Source organism: Dasypus novemcinctus, chromosome 18 (assembly GCF_030445035.2).
Source record: "Dasypus novemcinctus isolate mDasNov1 chromosome 18, mDasNov1.1.hap2, whole genome shotgun sequence".
In the NCBI taxonomy this organism is placed as follows: domain Eukaryota; kingdom Metazoa; phylum Chordata; class Mammalia; order Cingulata; family Dasypodidae; genus Dasypus; species Dasypus novemcinctus.
The window spans coordinates 75,657,266-75,676,482 of NC_080690.1; positions in this window are offsets into that span (position 1 = coordinate 75,657,266).

Sequence of the window (19,217 nt, forward strand, 5' to 3'; positions counted from 1 at the left end):
TGAAAATATATGACCCATGAAAATTAAAGAATAAAATGGAAATAATTCATTTACATTAATATCATTGAATATGAATGAATTAAACTCCCCAAAAATATAATATATTACCTTTCCCCCAGTGTGGCACTGGCACTGAGGGATTACTACAAAGCACCAACTAGCAATGCAACTGGAAAAGACCTTGCTCAAAAGGGGAAAGGGGTAAAGACAAATGAGTTGGAGCAAGATGGTTGCCAGTCTCTGTGAGGGTTCACCCTTCCTTTCCCTCTTAAGGCTTGGTGGTCCTAGCTTCTTTCTATCTCAGCTGTAGGCTGGCATAAGGCTTCTCTCTCTCCCTGGTGCTTGTTTCTTTCTGGGTTTAGCTGCAGCTATAGGCTACTGGGCTCACCTCTCTTCCCAAGGACTGCAGGATCCTCTGTGTATCTTCTCTGCGTATCTACCTCTTTGTTTTTGACTATCAGTGGGCAGCGACTTAACCCTGTATGCCCAAATGATGTTAAGTCAAATCCCTAATCCTGATTTAATAAATTAAGAGTGAAACCTCTGAATTTAATACAATCAAAGGGTTTCATGTCCAGTGGAAAAGACCAGTTTACAAACAATGTAGATTTCTTTTTGGAATTCATAAATAACATCAAACAACCATACTCCACTCTCCGAATTCCAAAAAGATATATTTTTTTAAAAATACCTTCATTCCTTTTTGTTAGCAATACTAAGTGCAAAATCACATCACAATCAGTTTAAAGTAGTTTGTCATTGGGCAAAGTCCCATCTGACTGTATACCTGTGAATCTTACACAAAAAAAAAATTATCAGCTTCCAAAAAAGGGACAACAGACAAATATCTATACGGACAAACATCTATATTACCATAATGAGAAATTGGGAAGGAAGCATGAGTCAGGTGTCCCCTACAGTTCCCTAAACCAGCAAGGCATACCCCATTAGATTCCAAAGTCTGAGAGTCATTAAGATGATGGTTTCTTCTCATCCTTGGAGCCTCATGGGGACCCATCCTTTCCACAGGGTTGTCAAAAGGCCATTCTCTTGGCTCCAGCCACATCAAGCATCTGAGCTCCAGATCCCACCCTCAATCACTGGGGTGATGGCCACACCTTTCTCCATCTCTGGGGTACAGTGTACAGTCTTAGCCCCTTAGTACAGTGAGATGATAGCAACAGTCTCCTTATCTCAGGCTTAACAGGCCCGACCCTCTCAGAGCAAGGAGTTGGTGACCTGGCCTTCCCTAATCTATGGAGGAAAAATCTACCTCTATCAGAACTATGGGTTGTTTTTTTTTTTTGAACTATGGATTGTTAACCTCACACTCCCCAACCCTTGGGGAATGTGCTGTATCTTCTCTGTAGCCTGGGGCAGCAAAACTCCCACTGAACAGCAGGAGCAAACTCAGCTTCCTGGGCAAACTCACCCTTTCCATACACATGGGTGGGGCCCCTCTCTGCCCAAGAAAATGTCTTAATTCCAGATCTCAGCTTCCATGATTTTCCTCTTAAAGCTATTTTCCATTCCATCTTTTCCCTGCATGTCCATTTTAGTCCAGGCTGACAGTGATTTTAATCATACCGCTCTCTCAAAAAGCTTGCTGGTTAGCATGCAGGAAGCAGGGGTCCAAGCCACCTGTAGCAGTTTGATATTATTGATGAATTCCAAAAGGAAATATTGGATTATGTTTGTAAACTGATCTTTTCCTCTGGGCATATTAGATTATATTGGATTCAGAGATTTACTTGATTAAGTAATCAGGTAAACCTTGTGCCAGTAGTGCATTGAGTCCCTACCTCTTGGTCGGTGGGGACTCACAGATAAAAGTCATGGCAAAGGACAGAGATGCAGGGGTTTTTTGATATTGGGGTTTTGATGCTGGAGTTTGATGCCAAAGCCTTATGCTGGAGCCCCAGGAAGAGAGGAACCCTAAGCCTGGAAAGAAGCAAGCCCTGGGAAGAGGGGAACCCAGGAAGCCTGAACCCTCGCAGACGCCAGCAGCCATCTTGCTCCAAAACGTGAAAATAGACTTTGGTGAAGGAAGTAACTTATGCCTTATGGCCTGGTATCTGTAAGCTCCTACCCCAAATAAATACCCTTTATACAAACCAACTGATTCCTGGTATTTTGCTTCAGCACCCCTTTGGCTGATCATCAGACATAAGACTTTCCACAAGTCCTTCCTGAACTTAAAAGTTCCAAGTTTACAAGATCTCCTGGCAGGAAAGAGTTTCATAAACTTTACAGCCAAAGCACAAGCAAGGAAAGAAAAGATAGATAAATGGGACCTCCTCAAGATTTAAAAAGTTTGTGCTTCAAAGGAGTTTGTTAAGAAACTGACAAGGCAGCATACTCAATGCAAGAAAATATTCAGAAGCAACTTATCTGTTAAGGTACTAATATCCCTCATATATAAAAGTAATCCAAAAACTCATTAACAAAAAGACAACCCATTAAAAAAATGGGTAAGAGACTTGGATACTTTTCCAAAGAGGAAATACAAATGGCTAAAAAGCACATAAGATACTTGACATCACTATCTATTAGGGAAATGCAAATTAAAACTATTGTAAGATGACATTTTAGACCTACGAGACTGGCTGCCAGTAAAAGCAGAAAACTACAAATGCAGCTAGTGGGAATGTAGAATGTACAGCCCCTTTGGAGGATGGTTGGTAGATCCTCAGGAAGTATAGAATTGCCATATGATCCAAAAATCCCAGAATTGAAAGCACGGACAAAAAGAGATATATGCACACCAATGTTCATAGCCGCATTATTCACCATTTGCCAAAAAAGATAGAAGCAACTCAAGTACCCATCAACAGATGGATAAACAAAATGGTTTATACATAGGATAGAATATTATTCAGCTGTAATAAGTAATAAAGTCTTGACACATGCCACAACATAGATGAACCTTGAGGACATTATGTTGAGTGAAGTAAGCCAGTCTCTAAAGGACAAATACCACATAAGCTCACTGACATGAACTAAGACTATTGAGCAAACTCATGAAGGTAGAGTAAGGAAGAAATGTTATGTGCTAGAAGGGGAGTGGAGATTGGTAAGAGAATGTTTTGTCCTGGGCAGATTTTTTTTTTTTTTTTTTAAGATTTATTTATTTAATTTCCTCCCCTCCCCTGGTTGTCTGTTCTTGGTGTCTATTTGCTGCGTCTTGTTTCTTTGTCCGCTTCTGTTGTTGTCAGCGGCACGGGAAGTGTGGGCGGCACCATTCCTGGGCAGGCTGCTCTTTCTCTTCACGCTGGGCGGCTTTCCTCACGGGTGCACTCCTTGCGCGTGGGGCTCCCCCACGCTGGGGACACCCTTGCGTGGCACGGCACTCCTTGCGCGCATCAGCACTGCGCATGGCCAGCTCCACACGGGTCAAGGAGGGCCAGGGTTTGAACCACGGACCTCCCATATGGTAGACGGACGCCCTAACCACTGGGCCAAAGTCCGTTTCCCCTGGGCAGATTTTATAATAAGGTTGATGGTATTGGTTTGGCAATGGACAGAGGGGATGGTGGCACAGTGATATGAATTAATAAATGGCACATGTGACTGTGAACAGGATTGAAAGGGGAAGGTTTGGGCCATACATGATGCCAGAAGTAAAGCAAGAGGATAAAAACAATGGCAGTGCATCTCAGTGAACACTGGGGTGGCTGAGGATTGTGATTAAGGATACAATTATAAGAATATTCTTTCAGGATCTATATTAAAGGTATATCACTAGCACTGGGAGTTGACAGTGGGGTAATATATGGGGGGAAATGCACCTAAAGCATACCTCTATGGGATATGAATGCATTCATGCTGTCAAAGATACCTATTTTTTTTTTTTAAGATTTATTCATTTATTTTATTCCCCCCTCCCCCTTCTCCTCTGTTTTTGCTGTCTGTATCCATTCGCTGTGTGATCTTCTGTATCTATTTCTCTTTTTGGTCTTCTCATTTTTCTCCTCTAAGATTCACCAGGGTCCGATCCTGGGGATCTCTGATGTGGAAAGAGGTTCCCTGTCAGCTGTGCCACCTCAGTTCCTGGTTTCTGCTGTGCTTCACCTTGATTCTCCCTTGTCTCTTTTTTGTTGTGTCATCATCTTGCTGTGTGACTCACTTGTGTGGGCACTCTCATCATGGGGGCACTCAGCTCACCATGGGCACTGGCTTGCTGTGTGGGCACTGGCTCACCACATGGGCACTCGGCTCACGACATGGGCACTGGCTCACCACGCAGGCACACTTTCTCTTCTTTTTCACCAGGAGGCCCCAGGGATCAAACCTGGGTCCTCCCATATGGTAGGTGGAAGCCCTAACACTTGAGCCACATCTGCTTCCTGAAGCTACCTATTCTTTAGACAAAATATGAAATTCTGTTTGGGGGAGCAGACGTGTCAAGCAGTTGGGCATCTGCCTCCCAAATGGGAGGTCCTGGGTTCAGTTCCTGGGGCCTCCTAAAGAATACAAGCAGAAAATGAGCAGACACAATGACCAGACAGATGAGGGAGCCATCTGAGGGGGAAGGAAGAATAGTTTTAAATTCCCATCTGGCAAGTCCTGGTACTTTCTCAAATAAAAATGTCAAAATCTCTGGAACATATAGGCAGTGGCTGGTAAAAGAAACTGTGGGAAACAAAGGCATGTTGTTTCCATGGAAGCAAGTTACTTCCTTGACCACTGAGTCATGCTGTCTCCATAGCTATATGTGCAGGTCATAAATCTAGCAAGGTGATGTGTACGCTCAGGTGGAATGAGGACTAGGTAGAACGGGACAACCTGGGCAACAAGATTTATGGGTATGTTTTCTCAACAATATAATAGAACATTGAAATTTTGAACTTTGAATTATAATCATAGCATTTGATCCACTGTGTTACACAGCTTGAGGTTATGGGAATAGTTAGCTAGAATAGTTGCTGGTTCTCACGATTGCTTGGGGTATATAAAGAAGCCCCTGAGATTAATAAACTTGTCTGATGAGCTTGAGGCTTCAATGCCCGCAGATCCCCTGATCCCAATCTCTCTTTGTCTTTCACTCCCAATACCTTCAGGTCCATGACTCCAACATCTGGCGCCCAATGTGGGGCCTGAAGTAGTGACTGCAGCAGAGATTCTTCCACGATAGTATCGGGAACACAGAAACTGAAAACCTTCCTGAAAGGTTGAGGCGTCTATCAAAAGGGTGACTCCAGTGTGACCATACAATGGTAAGAATCTTAATTAATTTTGTTTCTGCTAGCATCAGGGTATGGGTAATCAACCAGGACGCCTGGAAGAATATTCACAGGTACTAAAACTCTCTTAAATACTGTCAGAGTCTCAGCAAAAACTGCTGATTTAACTGAACTTTTTGCTCTAGTACAAAAACACTGTTATTGGTTTCAGCCACAAGGAAAAAATCTTTTAAATCTTAAACAGTGGAAACAGGTAATAAAGGCACTACGAAGAGTATATCTCCTTTATCTGTGTGGGCTTTGTGCCAGCAAATTGCTGCCACCTTAGATCCTTTACAATCAGACACTTTACCCTATATTAATAAGATAATTGTTCCCAACTCCATTTCTCAAACACTTTTAATGCCCTTTTATTGCACAGATCTCAATGAGGGGATCCAGAGGCCATGCAATTATTATCAGCTTTTCTGGTTATATTATGACCAACTCCATCAGATGCTAATAATCTTCAGGGAGGTGTTGAGTTCCATCTTGAACCAATACCTCTTAAACTATTGAAAGATTTAAAACAGGTAAAAATACTAAATAAAGTCCTTGTTAGTGAAATCAGGCTTGTAAGAAAACTCTCTGTTAAAATGTTCACTAAGATAAAGAAACTATTCTGGCAGCAACTCTGCAAACCCCCTGCTGTCTACACGACAATATAGCTGTGTGCTAGTGGGGGTTAATAGAGTTAAGCCATGTTTCCATGCTAATTCTGATTGGGCTTATTTAACCAAGATAATAAAATTAGGACAAAATGTTTATCAAGGTTTAAAAAGGAATTTTCAGTTTTAAATCAATAGTTTACTCCTGAATTTTAAGTCTCAGTATAGTTTTACAGAGTAATAATCCAAAAATGTGTGTTAATGGTCTGTCTCAATTTATCTTAATTGATTGCTGCTAACTAATAAAAATGTTTCCAAGCACAAGCTTGCATGTTACAGGGAACATGGATTCCAGAAGAACTCTTAAAAAGTGATATCTAAGATGTGATATAATGGAGAACTTAAAAACAGCTATACCAAGAAAGTAAGAATTATGGGTTAATTGTAAACTGTATGTTTCTGTTAATGTGTTGTGATTGTTCTGTGTTTGTCTGTTTGTTCAATGTCAGTGTAAATTTTGATACCTCTGGATGGTAATATAAATTAATAAAAATTTTAAAAAAAGAACTCTATTCAAATGGCCAAAAAAATAAATAAGCACTTATATTAATACTTAAGTTTAAATGTTAATACAATCTCTACAATGATAAAAACTGTAAGTCTTGATTAACAAAATTACTATAAGTCTTTTCATAAAAGGTTGTTCTTGCCTTGATTGAAATGAATAGTTTATTTTTCTTCATAGGATAAAATGAAGGATGTAAAACTTAAATGAATATTAAAGAAGGTTAAAAGTTTGTGAAAATGCTGACTGAAATTTAATAAATTTCTTCTAAAAAGTGTGTTTTGTCCTAAAGTAGAATGGCTAATTTTCATAAACTCTTGGAACTTAAATGCATGTGGCAAGTTATAGAAAGTATTGTGGTAACTTTAAAGAAATGTGTTCTGTGAAGGTAAAATTTGTCTTAAAATAATATAATTATAGTCTATATGATTATAAATAATTATAAGAAATTTAACAAAGCATTGTTTAAATTAAAGTGTTTAAATGGCTAATTCCCAAAAGTCATTATTAAACAAACCTGAATTAATAATAATAATAATAATAATAAAAGGTAATTTTATAACAGGAAAACTTGGCAGCAGCCAGCCTCCCCTGACAACTTGTTTCTAGGAGACTGTTTCTAATAGTGCATGCTACTAAGTATTTAAAGTGAAGAAAAGTTCATTATTTTAACAAGCTTGTTTAGTGTTGATGGTATTATGTTGTAAGAAGTTTGCTTGATAACTTCGTATGTGGGCTATATGGAATGTGTTTTTATTATTAAGGAAACAGGAGTTGATTTTGTCCTAAGATAAAATGATTGATTATTGGGAAAGAGTAGAGCATGGAACAAAACCTAGGTGAATAATAAAGTGTAGAAGGTTCATAGAAAAGCAATTTTTATGATTAAAGTTAAATAAAATTTGATGGATCTATCTATAAAATTTTAAAAGATTTAGTATCAAGTAGTATACTAATGCAAAGTTAATATTTTGTTCTTTCTCAAAGTCTCTCAAGTCATTAATCTGTTTTGGTAAAAATTTTTATCCTTAATAATCAGTATACAAAGAAAGTCTGTTTTATTAAAATAGCTTCTTGTGCTTTAACCTCATCATTTCCTTGGTGTTCTAAGAAGGAAAAGTTTTATCTCTTTTAAAATAACATAACGTTCAAACCTGCTTTCTCAAAATCAAATCCTAAAAAGTAGGCTTTTATTCCAAACTAATTATAAGAGATTTGTTCTTTTACCTTGAAAGAAAAATTAAATAGTTAAGTTCATTTTATAAGTTGAATAAAAGGTGTTTAAAAGTGTATAAAATTAACAAGTTTTTCTTTAACCCTCTGTTAATTAAAGTTGTATGAGTAAAAGGTTTCTACAAATGCTTAAGAGTGTATAAATTTACAAATATTTCAGCATATTAAACAAAAGCAATGATTATTCATTATATGGATGATATATTATTTGCTCATGCTTCAAATGATAAACTGCAACAATTATTTCAGTATGCTGAACAAATTCTTCCTGAGTATGGTTTTCAAATTGCCCCTGAAAAAATTCAAAGGAATGCACCATATTGTTATTTGGGTATGAAATTGGCTAATGGACTATTACATCACAAAAGGTGCAAATACACTGGGACAAGTTAAATACTTTAAATGATTTCCAAAAATTACTAGAATATATTAATTGGATTCGGCCTACCTTGGGAATCCCTAATTATATGTTAACTCATTTATTTCAAACATTAACAGGAGATTCTGATCTGTCTAGCCCTAACATCTTGTCTAAAGAGGCTGAAAAAGAATTGGCATTTTAAAAAAAATCGTATCTCTCAAGGGCAGTTAACACAAATAAACCCTAAAGAAGCTGTTGATTTAATTATTTTCTCAACCCCTCAATCTCCTATGGCTTTATTTTGGCAAGAAGGTATATTGGAATGGTTTTTTTTACCTGATAATAAACAAAAGAGATTGCAAACATACCTCCAAAAAATTATTTCCATAATAGCAAAGGCTGTGTGAGGATGTTACAATTAAAGGGGTCTGATCCAGATAGAATTATTTGTCATCTTTCTCATGAAGAAATTCAACATTTATATATAACTAATCCTCAATGGCAAATAGCTATTAGTAATTTCAAGGAATTATTGATAATCATTATCCTACTTCCAAACTGTTAACATTTTTACAAAAAACCACGTTTTTTGTACCAAAATTGTGAAAACTGTTCCTATTGAAAATGCATATACAACATTTACTGAGAAAAGCAGCATACATTACCTTTCAAAAAGAACAAGTTTGGCAGACTCCTTATTCATCTGCTTAATGCACAGAGCTTTCAGCCATCATTAAGGTTTTACAAATGTTTCAAGAGCCCTTAAATATTGTCTCTGATTCTGAATATGTGTTTAACTGTAGCCCATATTGAAACAGCTTATATTTTTTATTACTAATGAATTGTCTCAACTTTTTGCTGACCTTCAAGCCCTCATTCGGCAAAGAAGTCAGCCCATATATATTACTCATATCTGGTCTCATTCTTCCCTTCCTGGTCCTCTAGCTACCCAAAATGCCCAAGCTGATCTGTTAGTGGGATGTTTGCAGGATGCAACTAAATATCATGCATTGACTGATACTAATACCAAGGGACTTAGACATAAATTTCCTCAGTTGACAAAACATCAAGCTCAAAAGATTATTCGCACCTGTCCCACATGTGGACCCTTGGCCACAGTGCCTTTTCAAGCTGGAACTAATCCCAGAGGCCTGGCTCCTAATCAACTGTGGCAGATGGATGTCACTCACGTACCATTGTTTGGTAAATTACAATATGTTCATGTCTGTATTGACACTTACTCTCATTTTTTGTGGGCTACTGCACAAAGTGGTGAACGTTTTCATCATGTTCGTTCCCATTTGTGGTCTGCTTTGGCTGTGATGGGATGCCCCTTGAAAATTAAAACTGATAATGGCCCTTCTTACACCAGTAAGTCTTTTGCTTCCTTTTGTTCTACGTATGCTATTGAGCATGTTACTAGTATTCCTTACAATCTGACAGGTCAAGCCATAGCTGAAAGCAGCCATCATACCCTAAAAACTATGCTTTTAAAATAAAAAGGGGGAGATGATGGTATTATAACACCAAAAGATCAATTGGCAAAAGCTTTATTTACTTCAAATTTTCTTAATGTTTATAATTCACCAACACCTGCAGAATGTCACTTTGGAAAATGTCAAACATCTACAGTGGACACTGGAAATGAAGATCAACCAATATTCTGGAAAGATATTTTAAGCAATGAATGGAAAAAAGGCAGGATTAAAGTATGGGGGCAGGGCTATGCTCTTGTCATTTCAAAAAATGGAGAGCAAATTTGGCTACCTGCAAAGAGGATTAAGCCACAGAATGAAGAGATGGGGTCTCCTATAACTTCTGATGATGGTGATCGTAAGTAATGAGGAAGCCACGGGTAATTACACATATTGGCCTATATACCTAACCCCCCATTACTCAGAGTGCTAACCTGGAAAGATCCATCCTTTCCTATTTATCTAAATAAGACCCATATATTCTCTAGACCAATTGATGATAGGTTACCAGTTAAGCCCCATGAGGAAGGACAAAGAATCTATAATCTCATATTACCATTTGATTATCGACTCCTATGCATTGGTAACCATCCTCCATGTATGTATGTTAAAAATCGGACTATGATTATCTTCAAAAATAATAAGTCTTTAGTGATGTTATTTCCTTCTTATAATTATATGGTGACTAAAAAAACCTACCTACAACTGTCCACAAAGAGATATTGGGGATAAAGAAGGATGGCAAGAATGCCATATAGGAAGAGGCTCTGTCGTTTTTAATGATTCCTATGGAATAGTGTGGGAAAGTGCCCCTATGGGGAGTCCAACCAAATATAATGGCAGATTTATTTGGTCTAAATAGTAAAGGACAGCAAATTAGAAATATGCAATATCCCTTTCATGAATCCCTTGAATTGGATAAGAAAATAATTTTTACCAAAAATAATAGTGTTTGGAAATATAAAGGAAAATGGATCCCTTCTCCATGGTGTAATATTACATCTATGCATAGTCAAAAGAATTTGTGGAAAGTTTTTCTGGGAATAGCATCTACTATAGAATGGATTGGGAATAATAGTGAGAATGGTCAATATTTGCATTTGGATCAAACTCATCATTTTCAATCATGTATAAGAGATCCTTTTGTGTTTGTGGTTGGAAAACTAACTATAACCAAGAATGCTCTATTTTATAAAAGTGGGGCACTGCATACCTGTTTGCCTGAGAATATTTTACAGAATGGAGATTTCATTACAATGGCTCGAAGGTGGTGGGGAGTGTGGATTCCAGTGTGAATGAACCAAATTTGGCAATCGTCACCTGAGAGTCAACTGCTGTTCCATATGGCTCAAGAAATCCTGAAGCGCTCAAAGCGATTTGTGGGACTTTTAATAGCTGGCATACTGGGACTGACTGGTGTTATTACAGCTGCTGCTACAGCTACTGTGGCCTTGCATGAGACTGTGCAGACTCAGCAATAAGTGCATGATTGGTATAAGAATGCTGGTGACTTATGGCATAGTCAAGAACATATTGATGAAGAATTAAACAGTAGAGTTAATGATCTAGAATCAGCAGTTTTACATCTTGGAGATCAAGTATATAACTTAAATTTACTTAGAGGATTAAAATGTGATTGGAATGAGAGTAATTTTTGTATTACTCCACTTGCCTATAATAATTCTATGTTTGGGAAAAAATTAAAAATCATTTAATAGGTCATAAGGGTAATATGTCATTAGAAATAGAAAAATCACAGAAAAAGATATTGGAAATGTCTCATAATCAGATTTATGTAGCTGATGATAAGGATATCTTTAATGATTTGATTTCTCATTTCAATAAGATTAATCCAGTAAATTGGTGGAAGTCTCAACATTTTTTATCAGCATTCGGAATAGGACTTTATGTTAATCTTGTTGCTCATTGTTGTTGCCTGCCTGGGATGAGGTGTTTGCTGAAGACTGCACCACGTGAATGCTATGGGACAAGCCAATAATTTGGTACTTGCAAGAACATTGCAATGAGTTCCTCATGGTCAGTGCAGTTGGCTGATAGTCAATGATGGGTAAGACTCTCAGAGGAGGGCAACCTAAGACAGGCACAGCCACCTTGACTAAAACAAAAAGGGGGAAATGTGGGAAACGAAGGCATGTTGTTTCCATGGAAGCAAGTTACTTCCTTGACCACTGAGTCATGCTGTCTCCATAGCTATATGTGCAGGTCATAAATCTAGCAAGGTGATGTGTACGCTCAGGTGGAATGAGGACTAGGTAGAACGGGACAACCTGGGCAACAAGATTTATGGGTATGTTTTCTCAACAATATAATAGAACATTGAAATTTTGAACTTTGAATTATAATCATAGCATTTGATCCATTGTGTCACACAGCTTGAGGTAATGGGAATAGTTAGCTAGAATAGTTGCTGGTTCTCACAATTGCTTGGGGTATATAAAGAAGCCCCTGAGATTAATAAACTTGTCTGATGAGCTTGAGGCTTCAAGGCTTGCACATCCCCTGATCCCAATCTCTCTTTGTCTTTCACTCCCGATACCCTTCAGGTCCGTGACTCCAACAGAAACAGGCCAATATGCCAAGCCCATGGTCTTAATGCTTAACGTAGGACCTTATTCCTGTAAAAGTAAAATTAGCCTAATTATAATTAATGCCAAAGAGTTACCTCATGAAAACCTTGTTACTCAAATGCAGCCTCTCTCTAAGCCAAACTCAGATAATAAATTCATTACCAGCTTCCCTTTACAGTATTTCAGTTCATCATTTTAAATCATTCTGACTCTTTCATGAGCTAAAGATCTTCTTTCTTCATATTTAGACAGGAACTACTATGTATCTATTATGCCATAGCTGAATTGTCATCTAATATCAGTCCCAAAACAGTCCCTTGATTTATATATCTACTAAATTTCTCACTGCAGTAACAAAGAAAACAAGTGTACATACATATATAAGGAATTTTGAGATTTGTGAAAGTCATGTAACAATGCATAACACCATATTTACAAATTCAAATTTTTATCTTTCAAAAATGGCTTTTACTAAATTTTATTTGTTGTCTACTTCCATGCATTTATTTTTTTAAGGTTAGTGTAAAATTGCCTTAGGAAATTTACCTAAACAATATTTCACAAGCACTTTGACCATACTGAACAAAGTATCCTAGTTGTGAATCAGCAAAGGCTGTGTAGGAAGGTTCAAACAAGAGGAAAATTGTGCTCCTTCCCAACCATGGAATCAGGAGCTTCAACAGTAAACATTCTGTGTTGTATTAAAAAGCCTGACTCCCATGTGTTGATGTTCATTACTGACAGCTTTAAACCGTCCTTCACTTCTGCCCAGCACCTGGCCAAACTGATAGTCTCATGTCCTCCTCTCCTTAGCATAAGCAGGAATAACAAACCATGCATGGGTACTCTCACCCCAGACCCAGGCCCAGATCCAGGCCTGCGGTCACCCCTCGGGCTGAAGTGTGGTTTGCTGGCCTGGCGGGGGAGCAGCCGCGGCAGGCCAAGCCACTGCCCCCATAATAGGGTGGCTGGTCGGACTCACCGCCACCCCTGAAGGGAGCTCGGCATGGGCGCAGAGTGCCCTCGGGTCTCCCCTTCTCGGCAGCCATGCTTCCGCGGCTGCCCCTCCTCCCGGATGGCGCCACACGATGCCTGTGGGGCGGCACCCTTCTTCTTCTTTCTCCCTGCGCAGGCGCAGGGCGGAAAATTCCAGTCTGCCCTTTTCCCCTCCCCCGACAGCAGCAACAGCCAGGCGTGGGCGGAAAAATCCAGTCTGCCCTTTTCCCTCCCCCTGATGGCAGCAACAGCCAGGCATGGGCGGGAAACTCAAGTCTACCCTCTACCCCAGCAACAGCAGCCACCAATCCCTAAACCCTGCCCCTTCCCCCAGCAACAGCGACAGCCAATCCCTAACCACCACCCCTCCCCTGTCCAGTACCTCCCACTGACCTTTCTCCGGCAACCGATCAGAACAGGGCGTGGCTTCGACCAATCAGCCTTCCCCAGCCCCTATAAAACTGTTGCCTCTCCCTCAATAAAGTGGACTTGCGTGTTTACCTTGTCTCCACGGTAGTTTTTCTGCCGTGCGCCCTCCAGTCCTGAGAGCCCCCGACAAGGGCCTGGCCTCCCTTGTCCCCAGTTCATCGCCTGCTTCTCCGGGCGACCCCTTCGTCGCCGGCTTCTCCGGGCGACCCCTTCGTCGCCGGGTGACCCCGTCAGCCGAACCGCGCAACCCCTTGTGAGACCGATCCCTTGTCTGCTGCCGGACCGACCCCTCGTCCCAAGTGGGACCGACCCCTCGTCCCAAGCGGGACCGACCCCTCGTCCAGAGCTGGACCGACCCCTCGTCCGCAGCCATACCCCACCTCTACCGACCGAGCAAGCCGTCGCACAGGCCCAAAGCACAATTAAGAGCCCAAGCTAGTCTTCCTTTCCCTGATCTCTAAATCCATTTTGGAACAGCTTGAGAAGACTGCTCTGCTCTCTCCAGAAAGTCTCATTATGTAATAAACATTCTCAACCCCCTTTTGCTTGTGGAATTATTGGTGTCAATATCCAAATCGAATTTTTTGAACCAAATGTATGTTTCTAAGTTGGTTAAAACTATGAATTAACTAAAACTATTTTATGGAATATATGAATTTACTTATTTACCAAAAAACAACTTTCTCTTTTGTTTATGTTCAGTCATAAAGGGAAATCCATGAACTGGGAATGCTCCGTATTATTTAGTGAGAGCTCAAAGCAGGAAAACATTGAGTTGTTTTTATCTTTAGTCCCGAAATTTTCTTTTATTTATCTTTCATATGCTTAGTATATTTTTCACCTCATGAAGACCAATGGAAGCCATGGATGTTAAGGCACAAAATGAGCATGAGGATATAAAACTATATGGTGCCTGTAGTGGATGTAGCTCAAGCAATTGGGCACCCACCTCCCACACAGAAAGTCCCGGTTTCAGTTCCCAGTGCCTCGTAAAGAAGACAAGCAGACACAAGAAGCAGACTATGAGCACAAACAGCAAGCATAAATGAGGAGACAAAGGAGTCATCTCGGGGGGGAAGGGGAGATGAAAATAAACCTTTAAAAAAATTATATGGTGCCTATGAATGGACAATTGTGTTTTACCAAATACCCAAATACCATTGATTGTACACTTTGGATGAACTGTATGTCTTATTAAAGATTTATTTATTTTTATTTATTACCCCTCCCTCATTGTTTGTACTCACTGCTTGTCTTTTTAGGAGGTACTGGGAACTGAACCTGGGGCCTCCCATTTGGGAGGGAGGTGCCTAATTGCTTAAGCCACCTCTGCGCCCTATGTGCCTTATTAATATGTATCAAAAAATTGATTTGCTAAAAAAAATTATGTGGTGGCTAAAAAAATATGGTACCTATATATAAGTAATGCAGGTTATGGAAGGTCAGTTTGAAATTGCAATGTTCTCTATTATTGCTGTCTGTTGTTAAACATTACACTCTAATCCAAATCATTAATATTTTGGAGTCAGAAATATGATTTACTCGTTTAGCTTCAAGTTCAGCACCAATTCAAGAAGGGCAGGTTTCTTCTCATTCTTTTACAGAATTTTCCATTGTCCCTGCACATTAAGTAAATACAGTTTCATGCATCTTGGTATATAGAGAGCTGACAGTGCATCCAGATGTACAATCCTAAAGAATTCCTGCTGTCCTCACACCATGGAACCCACTCCTGTCTCCAATCCATTTGTATTTGGGAAGACTTCCCATGATGATCCCCTGGGCAAGTACAAATATGTTAGGCAGGACACATCAGAGTCAGAGTCATAGATTAGGAAGTCCAACAAATAGCATTTCAGGAAGGAGAGACAAAAGAATTAACCAAGAATGTGATATTTCCCTGGGAAAGAGACATTCCTGACACTTTTTTCTCACCAGCTCTCCAGGCATTTTTCTCAGGCAAGATCAGTCTTAAAAAGTCAATCCTGAGTGTTGAAAATATGCTGTTTAATGCTTAGATTCAACATGCCCCGTTCATGTGCCAGAACCACACATAGAGGAAGGACCTCAACATGGGGAAAAAGACGGCCTTGAGCTGTCATCTGTAAGGGGGTATTCAGGGACAATATACTCCTTTACAGAAACCAGCCGTGAGTTTCTCATACTTTTCTTAGAATGTCCTCCCTTCCTAATGAAACCTACAAATTCTGCTGCAAGACTAGGCATTTGGGCAACACAGAGATACATTTTTCAAAAAAAACAACCTATTGTCCTGAAAGACAGGAAGAGTGTTTTAAATCACAATGCTGATAAGAAAAGTAGGATGATGAAAGAATTAGTTGACTAGATTTTGGAAAGGGGAGATCTTTGGCAACTCTGACAAGGAACTATCAGTGGAAGGGAAGATGTGAAAACATGATTGGATAGGGCTCAAATGTCAATTGGAGGCAAGAAATGAAGTCAGAGAATATGAACAAATTGTTGGCATATTTTGCTCTATAGTGGAAAATGGAGAAGGGACGCTTATTAAATGAGATGATGGAGTTAACAGATGACTTTGAAAAATATAAAAATGTAGCAAAATTTAAAAAGAATGCACAGGGGAGTGGATATAGCTCAAGGTGTTGAGCACCTGCTTCCCACATATGAGGTCCTGGGTTCAATCCCTGGCCCCCAGTACCTAAAAAAAAAACAAAAAACAACAGTATAAAACACTTTGTATATTCCCCCTTTGTTAGAGAAGTTGCCTGTTTAGAGAACAATCATGCACAAAATACAGGATTTCCATATACCACCACACGACCACCAATTTGCACTGGTATGGAACATCTGTTACCACTGATGACAACACATTTATAATGGAACTATAATTAAAGTCTATGGTTTAACTTAGGGTTCAGGCTTTGCTTTTCTATGGATTTTTAAAAACTTTATTCTGTTACCATGTTACACAAGCTAATATTTCCCTTAATTCAAAATCTTGAAATGTGATTGGTTTGTTGTGTCCTCTTATTTCTTGTAGGTTGTGCATTTTTAGTAATTTTTCCATTTCATTTATGTTGTCTAATTTATTGACATACAATTTCTCATAATATCCTCTCATGATCCCTTTAATTTCTGTGGGGTCAGTTGTAATATGCCCCTTTCATTTCTGATTTTATTTATTTGCAAGTTATTTCTGCTTGCTTTGGGATTGGGCTTCATGTTCTTTTTCTAGTTCCTCAAGGTGTTCATTTAGGTCTTTAATTGTAGCTATTTCATCTTTTTTAAATATAGGTGTTTACACCTATAAGTTTCCCTCTCGGCACTTCCTTTGCTGTATCCCATAAGTTTTGATAAGTTGTGTTCTCATTTTCATCCATCTTGAAATATTTACTAATTTCTCTTGCAATTTCTTCTTTGACCCACTGATAGTTTAGGGGTATGTTGTTTAGCCTCTGCACATTTGCATTTTTCCACTTTCCCACCTATTATTAATTCCTACCTTCATTCCATTAAAAAACTGTAAGATTGACAGGTAAGAACTCTTTATCTGGTAAAACTCTACTTCATATATGAAGGTGAATTTAAAATATTCACAAACAGAAACTAAGAGTTCATAAACAAGAATCCAGCTCTGCATGAAGCAATAAAGGGAGCTCTACAGTCCAAAAGTAAAAGACAGGAGAGAGGGAGCTGGTGTAGCTCAGTGGTTTAGTGCGTGCTTCCCATATACAAGGTCCTGGGTTCGGTCCCTGATACCTCCTTAAAAAAATAATAAAAAATAAAAATGAAAAGTCAGAGAAATGGATGTGGCTCAAGTGATTAAGCTCCCACCTACCACATGTGAGGTTTGGGTTCAGCTGCTGGTGCTTCCTAAAGAAGATGAGCAAGACAGTGAGCTGATGCAATGGACTTGCATGGTGAGCTGGTGCAACAAGATGACACAGTGAGATGACACAACCAAGAGACACAACAAGGAAACACAATGAGAGACACAACAAGGCAAGGAGTGGAGGTGGCTCAGGTGATTAGGAGCTTCCCTTCTACATGTGAGGTCCTGAGTTCAGTTCCTAGTATCTCCTAAAAAAAAAAAAAGGAAGACCAGCACACAACAGACACAGCAAATACAAACAACGAGGGGGTGGGGAGAAATAAATATTTTTTTTAAAAAAAGAAAAGGCAGGAGAGAGAGGGGTTGGAAGAGAGTCTAGTTATGAGAACGGATAACCAAAAGGATAAAAGGACAGAGAAAAATAGATGACATTTGAAAGCTAAACACTAAAAAGGTGAAAGTAAATAATGCATTTGTAGTAAAAACATTATGTGGAATGGATTAAACAGATCAATCAAAATATAAAGAATGTCAGAATTAATTTAAAAAACATAAGCCATCCATTAGACCTAGGGATATAAATGTATCACATTAGACCCAGGGATACAAATCAGCTGAAATTGAAAGGTTGGAAAAACATATTTCATGCAAATAGTAAAGAAAAATGAGCAGGGGTAGCCACACTAATATTGGACAAAATAGACCTTAAATGCAAAGAAGTTTTAAGAAATACAGATAGCCATTATATATTAATAAAAGGGGCAATCCACCAGGAAGAAATAAGTCAAATATATGTGAATATATCTCAATAAAACTGCCTTTTTAAAAAAAAGTCGGGAAATGGATGTGGCTCAACCAATTGGGCTCCCATCTACCATATAGGAGGTCTAGGGTTCGATGTTCAGGGTCTCCTGGTGAGGGCAAGCTGGTCCATGAAGTGAGCTGGCCCACACAGAGTGCCAGCCCATGCAGGAATGCCACCCCATGCAGGAACACCACCCTGAGTGGGAATGCCACCCAACGTGGGAAAGCCACCCCACACAGGAGTGCCAGCCAATGCAGAGAGCTGGTGTAGCAAGATGGAAATCATTAATAGGCAGTTAAATATACCATTTTACATTGCCACCAGGAATCTTAGCATCCTCTGCAATACTTGTAATTTTCTGGGTTATTTTTGTTTGTTTGTTTGTTTGTTTTTAGCAAATAAAAGCTTTTAAAAATATTTTATCCAATTTCTTACACATATGTATGTATAATGACCATATCATATCATACTTTCTTTTTTATCTTCTTCCCTTTTTCACATAGTTTCCCCCTTCACTTAGTATCAGAATCTCCCTAGCCCATGGAAGTACTTAGACATTAGCTTGTGCTCATATAGTACTATTAGTTTTTTTTTAAGAAGGAGATCTTCGAATACCGACATTTGAACACTGATGTTCCTGGCAGCATTATTCACAATTGCCAAAAAATGGAAACATCCAAGTGTCCATCAACCAAGGAATGAATAAACAAAATATGGTATATAAGTATGATGGAATACTATGCTGCTATAAGAGTAAATGAAATTGGGACACATAGGATAACTTAACAACAGAACCTCCAATTCATATGAAGCAAATATTGACAAATTTCAAGGGAGAAATTGACAGTTCCACCTTAATAGCAGGAGACTTTACCACACCAGAATATACATTCTTCTTGAGTGCTTATGGATGACTCTAGAGTATAGACCATATGTTGGATCACAAAATAAGTCTGAATAAATTCAAAAATATTGAAATCATACAATGTATATTTTTCCATCACAACAGATTGAAGCTAGAAATGAATAATGGAGAAATGAAAAATTCACAAAAACGGAAAATTCAAAAATATGTGGAAATAAACAACATACTCATAATAAACAACGAATGGCTTAAAGAG